Source organism: Vulpes lagopus, chromosome 7 (assembly GCF_018345385.1).
Source record: "Vulpes lagopus strain Blue_001 chromosome 7, ASM1834538v1, whole genome shotgun sequence".
In the NCBI taxonomy this organism is placed as follows: domain Eukaryota; kingdom Metazoa; phylum Chordata; class Mammalia; order Carnivora; family Canidae; genus Vulpes; species Vulpes lagopus.
This window is the reverse complement of record NC_054830.1, coordinates 72,501,579-72,508,102: the sequence shown is the minus strand read 5'-3', so window position 1 is coordinate 72,508,102 and position 6,524 is coordinate 72,501,579. Positions and strand designations below refer to the sequence as shown.

The 6,524-nt window shown below is 39.2% G+C and overlaps 1 pseudogene; it reads left to right on the top strand.

Annotated features, from left to right (window-relative positions):
- The first annotated feature begins 3,975 nt into the window (after positions 1-3,975).
- LOC121495181 lies at positions 3,976-5,708 on the top strand (annotated as a pseudogene).
- Positions 5,709-6,524: the final 816 nt, after the last annotated feature.

The following is a 6,524-nucleotide window of genomic DNA, read 5'->3' as shown; positions in this document are numbered from 1 at the left end:
CAATCATAGGTGATTATTCAATCCAGTATAGTGTGGCTGTCATATTTAAGATATATCAACTCTCAAAACAGCTTGTGCCTTGAAATCTATTTGCATTATAAAACTAGCCCAACAATCTGATAACATTCAATGGCAAAAAAAGTATTTATTGCCAGCATTAATTTCAAAATATTTGCTGGGCTTTATGATCCAGCTAATCCTGTAAAAGAATGTTTTCTATGCCATACTTAATAGCTACATTCGCCTTTTATTATAAAATTTATAAAATGCTGACTCTGCTGAAGACAGAGGCAAGTGCACACCTGAAGTACACAGAAAAGAATTAAATTAGGTGCCTGGCTGTGATGGTTAATTTAGGTGTCAACTTGACTGGACCAGAGTACTTATATATTTGGTCAAATGTTATTCTAAAACAAAAATGTTATTCCAAGTGTTTCAGTGAGGGCGCTTTGATGGGAAGATATCAACATTTAAACTGGAAGACAGTTCAACAGATTGTGCCCCCTTACGTGGATAGATCTCATTCAATCACTTGAAGGCCTGACCAAAACATAAAGTCCAGCCTTCCTCCGACTGAGAGGAGAGCATTTCTGCCTGACTCCCTTCAAGCTGGGACTCCAACTTTTCTCTTGCCTTCAAACTCAAATTGAAAAATGGGCTGTTTGGGGTCTTGAGCCTGTTAGCCTTTGGATAGAAATTACACCATTTGCCCTCTGGTTCTCAAACCTTCAGACTTGGACTGGAACTAAACCATTGGCTTTTCTGGGTCTTCAGCTTCTTGATTCACTTAGCGGATCTTGGAATTTGCCCATCTCTGATATCACATGAGCCAATGCCTTATAATAAGCCTTTTAATATATATTAGAAAGAGATTTACTTGGGCACCTGGGTGGCATAGTCAGTTAAATGTCCAACTCTTGGTTTCAGTTCAGGTCATGATCTCAGAGTCATGAGATAGAGCCCTATATCAGGCTTCATACTCAGCCTGTAGTCTGCTTAAGACTCTTTCTATCTTTGCCCCTCTCCCCATTCTTTCTCCCTCTCTCTCTCAAAATAAATAAATACATCTTTTAAAATAATTTTAAAAAGAGATTTACCAAAGAAATTGTTACCAAATTTACCAAAGAAAATTGTGAAGCCTCATTTGACAATAGGATGGACTCTCCCCAGTACATTCTCTGTATCTTTATCTGACTTCAGTGAAATAAGAATTATAACTTTTGCTATTACTTTTCTTGCTGTCGGGATTAACTAGTGTGAATGTTTTGATCCTCAAAGGAAAACACAGGGGAAATTGTCCTGTTAGGAGTAACCCTTCACTATCTTGCTAGCACTGCATCCTACCCTTGCCCCTGTGTTCCCTTCCAGGTCCTTTCTTTCCAAATTGCCCCATTTGGCAGATGTCCCTCCAAAGCCACTCTTGCCCAGACACAGTCTGCAAGCAAGCCTGGCAGGGACCAGCACCACTCCAAACTGACTCTTGCACTGGGGAAGGGGAAGATAACCATATATATCAGTGTGCCTGCAGTTCCACCAGCCAAATGTTATAGTTCACAGTGCAGAGAGAGTGCCTTGCAGTTTGGTGTAACTGAGCCCCAATAGACAAACTAAGGGCAGGCATCTGATCTGACTGTTGATACCACCCAACCATAAGCCTGTGATGGCCTCAGTTAGGTCCCTTAACACCTAACCACAGGGATCAAATCCTGCCACAACAGGCAAAGTGGACTGAAGAATGAATCAGCAACCTAGAACACAGGGTAATGGAAAGCAACCAAACTGAATAGGAGAAAGAAAAAAGAATAATTTAAAAATGAGAATGGATGGAACTGGGGGGGTGGGTATTATGCTGAGTGAAATAAGTCAATCGGAGAAGGACAAACATTATATGGTCTCATTCATTTGGGGAATATAAATAATAGTGAAAGGGAATAAAGGGGAAAGGAGAAAAAATAAGTGGGAAATATCAGAAAGGGAGACAGAACATGGAAGACTCCTAACTCTGGGAAACGAACTAGGGGTGGTGGAAAGGGAGGAGGGCGGGGGGGGGGTGACTTGGTGGCAGGCACTGAGGTGGGCACTTGACGGGATGAGCGCTGGGTGTTATTCTGTATGTTGGCAAATTGAACACCAATAAAAAATAAATTTATTATTAAAAAATAAAAAGAATAAAAAATAAAAATAAATTTAACTTGGAAAAAAAATAAAAAATAAAAAAATAATAAAAATGAGAATGGGTTAAGGCAATTCAGAAACATAATCAAACATAATAAGAGCCACATTATGGGGATCTCAGAAGAATAAGAGAGAGAAGGAGTAGAAAAGCTATTTTCAGTATAGCTGAAAACTTCCCTAATCTGGGGAAGATAACAGACAACCAGATTCCAGAAGTACAGAGAACCCTGCTTCCCAAATTAGCTCAAGGAGGCTGACACAACACGTAGTAATTAAATGGAAAAAGTACTGATAAAGAGAGAATCTTAAAAGCAGCAAGAGAAAAGAAAATTTAGTTATATTCAAGGAAACCCCATAAGGCTATCAGCTGATTTTTCAGCAAAAACTTTGCAGGCCAGAGTAAAGTGGCACAATATACTCAAAGTGATTAAAGGAAAAACGACAACAACAATAACAACAACAAATCTGGCAACCAAGAGTCTACCTGGCAAAATTACCATTCAGAATAAGAGGAGAGATTAAGTAGTTTCCCAGACAAACAAAAGTTAAGGGAGTTTATTACCACTAAATTAGACTTGTAAGAAATGTTAAAGCAAATTCTTTGAGTGGAAATAAAAGGCCATAAACAGGAATATGAAAATTATGAGAGGAAAATTTTCATAGGTAATTGCAAACATATAATATATGTAGTACATTAATCACTTAAACCAGTTTGTGGCTTAAATCACTAAAACCAGTTTGGAGGCTAAAGCACTAACGCAGTAAAACCTATATCTATATCTATATATAACCTATATATATCTAGATATAACCTATATCTAAATATAACCTATATCTAAAAAATCTGTCAAGGGATTCACGCACACACAAAAAAAGTAGAGTATGACATTATATACATAAAATGGGGGGGGGAGTAAAAATACAGTGCTTTTAGGATGGGTTCCAACTTAAGAGATCATCTACTTAATATAGACTGTTATATACATAGGATGTTATATATATAAAACTAATGGTAACCACAAATACAAAACCTATGATATATACACAAAACATAAAGAGAATTAATCCAAGTATGCTGTGGGGGAGGTCAGAAGGGGGTGTAGGTCGGGCAGAGGGGGAACAGACCAGGTGGGCACCACAGGCCAGGGCCTCTGCACTCGCCAGCCACACTCTCCCAGGTGGCCCCACATCCTACTCAGGCCATTTCCCTTCTCTCTCCTTTTTTAAAAATTTTTTTTATTGGAGTTAAATTTGCCAACATATAGCGTATCACCCAGTGCTCATCCCGCCAAGTGGCCCCCTCAGTGCCCATCACCCAGTCACCCCAACCCCCTGTCCACCTCCCCTTCCACCACCCTTTGTTCGTTTCCCAGAGTTAGGAGTCTTTATGTTCTGTCTCCCTTCCTGATATTTCCCACTCATTTTCTCTCCTTTCCCTTTTATTACCTTTCACTAATTTTTATATTCTCCAAATGAATGAGACCATATAATGTTTGTCCTACTCCAATTGACTTGCCTCACTCAGCATAATACCCTCCAGTTCCATCATGTTGAAGCATATGGTGGGGATTTGTCATTTCTAATGGCTGAGTAATATTCCATTGTATACATAGGCCATAGCTTCTTGATCCATTCATCTTTCGATGGGCACTGAGGCTCCTTCCACAGTTTGGCTATTGTGGACATTGCTGCTATAAACATTGGGGTGCAGGTGTCCTGCCGTTTCATTGCATCTGTATCTTTGGGGTAAATCCCCAGTAGTGCAATTGCTGGGTCGTAAGGCCATTTCCCTTCTAACTGATGCCGCCTCTGCAGAGAACAAAGCAGTCTGCATGCGCTCACCCCCAGCACCCTGGTGACCCCAAGGGCTCGGCGGGCTGTTTCTCTGAAGGGAGGGTGGGGTGCGGCACCATTCCTGTTGCCTGCCGGGTGCAGAGAAGCAGCCAGCCAGGGGCCCCAGCTCCCGAGAATCTGGGTGAAGCCCAACTGCAGTGGGACTATGGACTAGGTCTCCGATGAGAAAGTCACACTGATTCATTTGTGCCCATTGAACAGGCTCGTTTCTGGTGCTGCAGACATCAAGCTTACTAAAGATGGCAACGTGCTTCTTCATGAAATGCAAATTCAGCACCCAGCAGCCTCCCTAATAGCCAAAATAGCAACAGCCCAGGATGACATAACTGGTGATGGTACCACTCCCAATGTCCTAATCATTGGAGAGCTACTGAAACAGGCAGATCTCTACATTTCTGAAGGTCTTCATCGCAGAATAATAACAGAAGAATTTGAAGCTGCAAAGGAAAAGGCACTTCAGTTTTTGGAACAAGTCAAAGCAAGCAAAGAAATGACAAAGAAATGGTAGATGTGGCCAGAACATCTCTACTTACTAAAGTGCATGCTGAACTTGCTGATGTCTTAACAGAGGCTATAGTGGACTCGATTTTGACCATTAAAAAAACAAGATGAACCTATCAATCTCTTCATGGTTGAGATCATGGAGATGAAACATAAATCTGAAACTGATACAAGCTTAATCAGAGGTCTTGTTTTGGACCACGGGGCAAGGCATCCTGATATGAAAAAAACGGGTAGAAGATGTATACATCCTCACATGTAATGTGTAGTTAGAGTATGAAAAAACAGAAGTGAATTCTGGATTTTTTTTTTTTTACAAGAGTGCAGAAGAGAGAGAGAAACTTGTAAAAGCTGAAAGAAAATTCATTGAAGATAGAGTTAAAAAATAATAGAACTGAAAAAGAAAGTCTGTGGTGATTCAGATAAAGGATTCATTGTTATTAATCAAAAGGGACTTACTTGACCCCCTTTTCCTTAGATGCTCTTGCAAAAGAAGGCTTAGTAGCTCTGCATAGAGCTACAAGGAGAAATATGGAAAGGCTGACTCTTGATTGTGGTAGAGTAGCTCTAAATTCTATCGATGACCTAAATTCTGATTGTTTGGGACATGCAGGACTTGTCTATGAGTATACATTGGGAGAAGAGAAATTCACTTTTATTGAGAAATGTAACAATCTTCGCTCCATCACATTATTGATCAAAGGACCAAATAAGCACATGCTCACTCAAATCAAAGATGCAATAAGAGATGGCTTGAGGGCTGTTAAAAATGCTATTGATGATGGCTGTGTAGTTCCGGGTGCAGGTGCAGTCGAAGTGGCAATGGCAGAAGCCCATAGTAAAGGGGAGGGCCCAGGAGTTCAAGCGTTTGAAGGAAACGCTTAATGATGAAAGAAACAATCCAATGCATCACATTGCTCATTATTCCCAAGGTTCTTGCTCAGAACTCTGGCTTTGACCTTCATGAAACACTAGTTAAAGTTCAAGCAAAACATTTAGAATCGGGTCAACCTGTGGGTGTAGACTTGAGCACAGGTGAGCCAGTGGTAGCAGCCAAAGTAGGCATATGGGATAACTACTGTGTAAAGAAACAGCTCTTTCACTCCTGCACTGTGATTGCCACCAACATCCTCCTGGTTGAGGAGATCATGTGAGCTGGAATGTCTTTGACAGGTTGAATTTGAAGTTTCCTTTGTGTCCTCTGAATCATGAAGACTATTGAGAGATCTTAAGGATATAGCTATGGAAATTTTGTCCAAGCTTCAAGTAATTTTTCAAAAGCATTTTGTTTTCCCATATGAAAAAAAAGAGAATACTGACACTTAAATTCTGAAGTTCTGAAATTAAAATTACAGTATTTTTTTTAAAATTGCACTGCAGTGTACATACATTAAGTAGGCCATTTTTACCCAGTGAAACAGATGTCTTGCTTTAGCTTCAGTGATGTAAAAGTACCATGTTAGATAAATATATGTTATCTACTTTGTTATTAAATGTTCCTTGAAAAACAAAAAACAAAAAAAGAAAAAAAATCCAAGTATTTCACGAAAGAAAGAAAACCACAAGAGAAGAGAGTAAGAAGAATGAAGGAACAGAGAAACTATAAAAACAATCATAAAAAGGTAACAAAATGACAATAGGTACATAACTATCAATAATTTCTTTGAATGTAAATGAACTAAATGTTGCAATCAAAAGATATAGTGTGACTGAAGGATAAAAAAACAAGACTGATCTCTGTGCTGCCTACAAGAGACTTGCTTCAGATCTGAAGCAGACTGAAAGCAAAAGGATGGAAAATATTAATCATGCAAATGGAAGTGAAAAGAAAGCTGGGTAGTAATATTTTTATCAGACAAAATAAACTTTCAAACAAAAACTGTAACAAGAGAAAAAAAGACACTATGTAATGATGATGGGAACAATCCAATAAGAGGATATAACAATTATAAATATCTATACACCCAACACAGAGCACCTAAATACATAAAAGT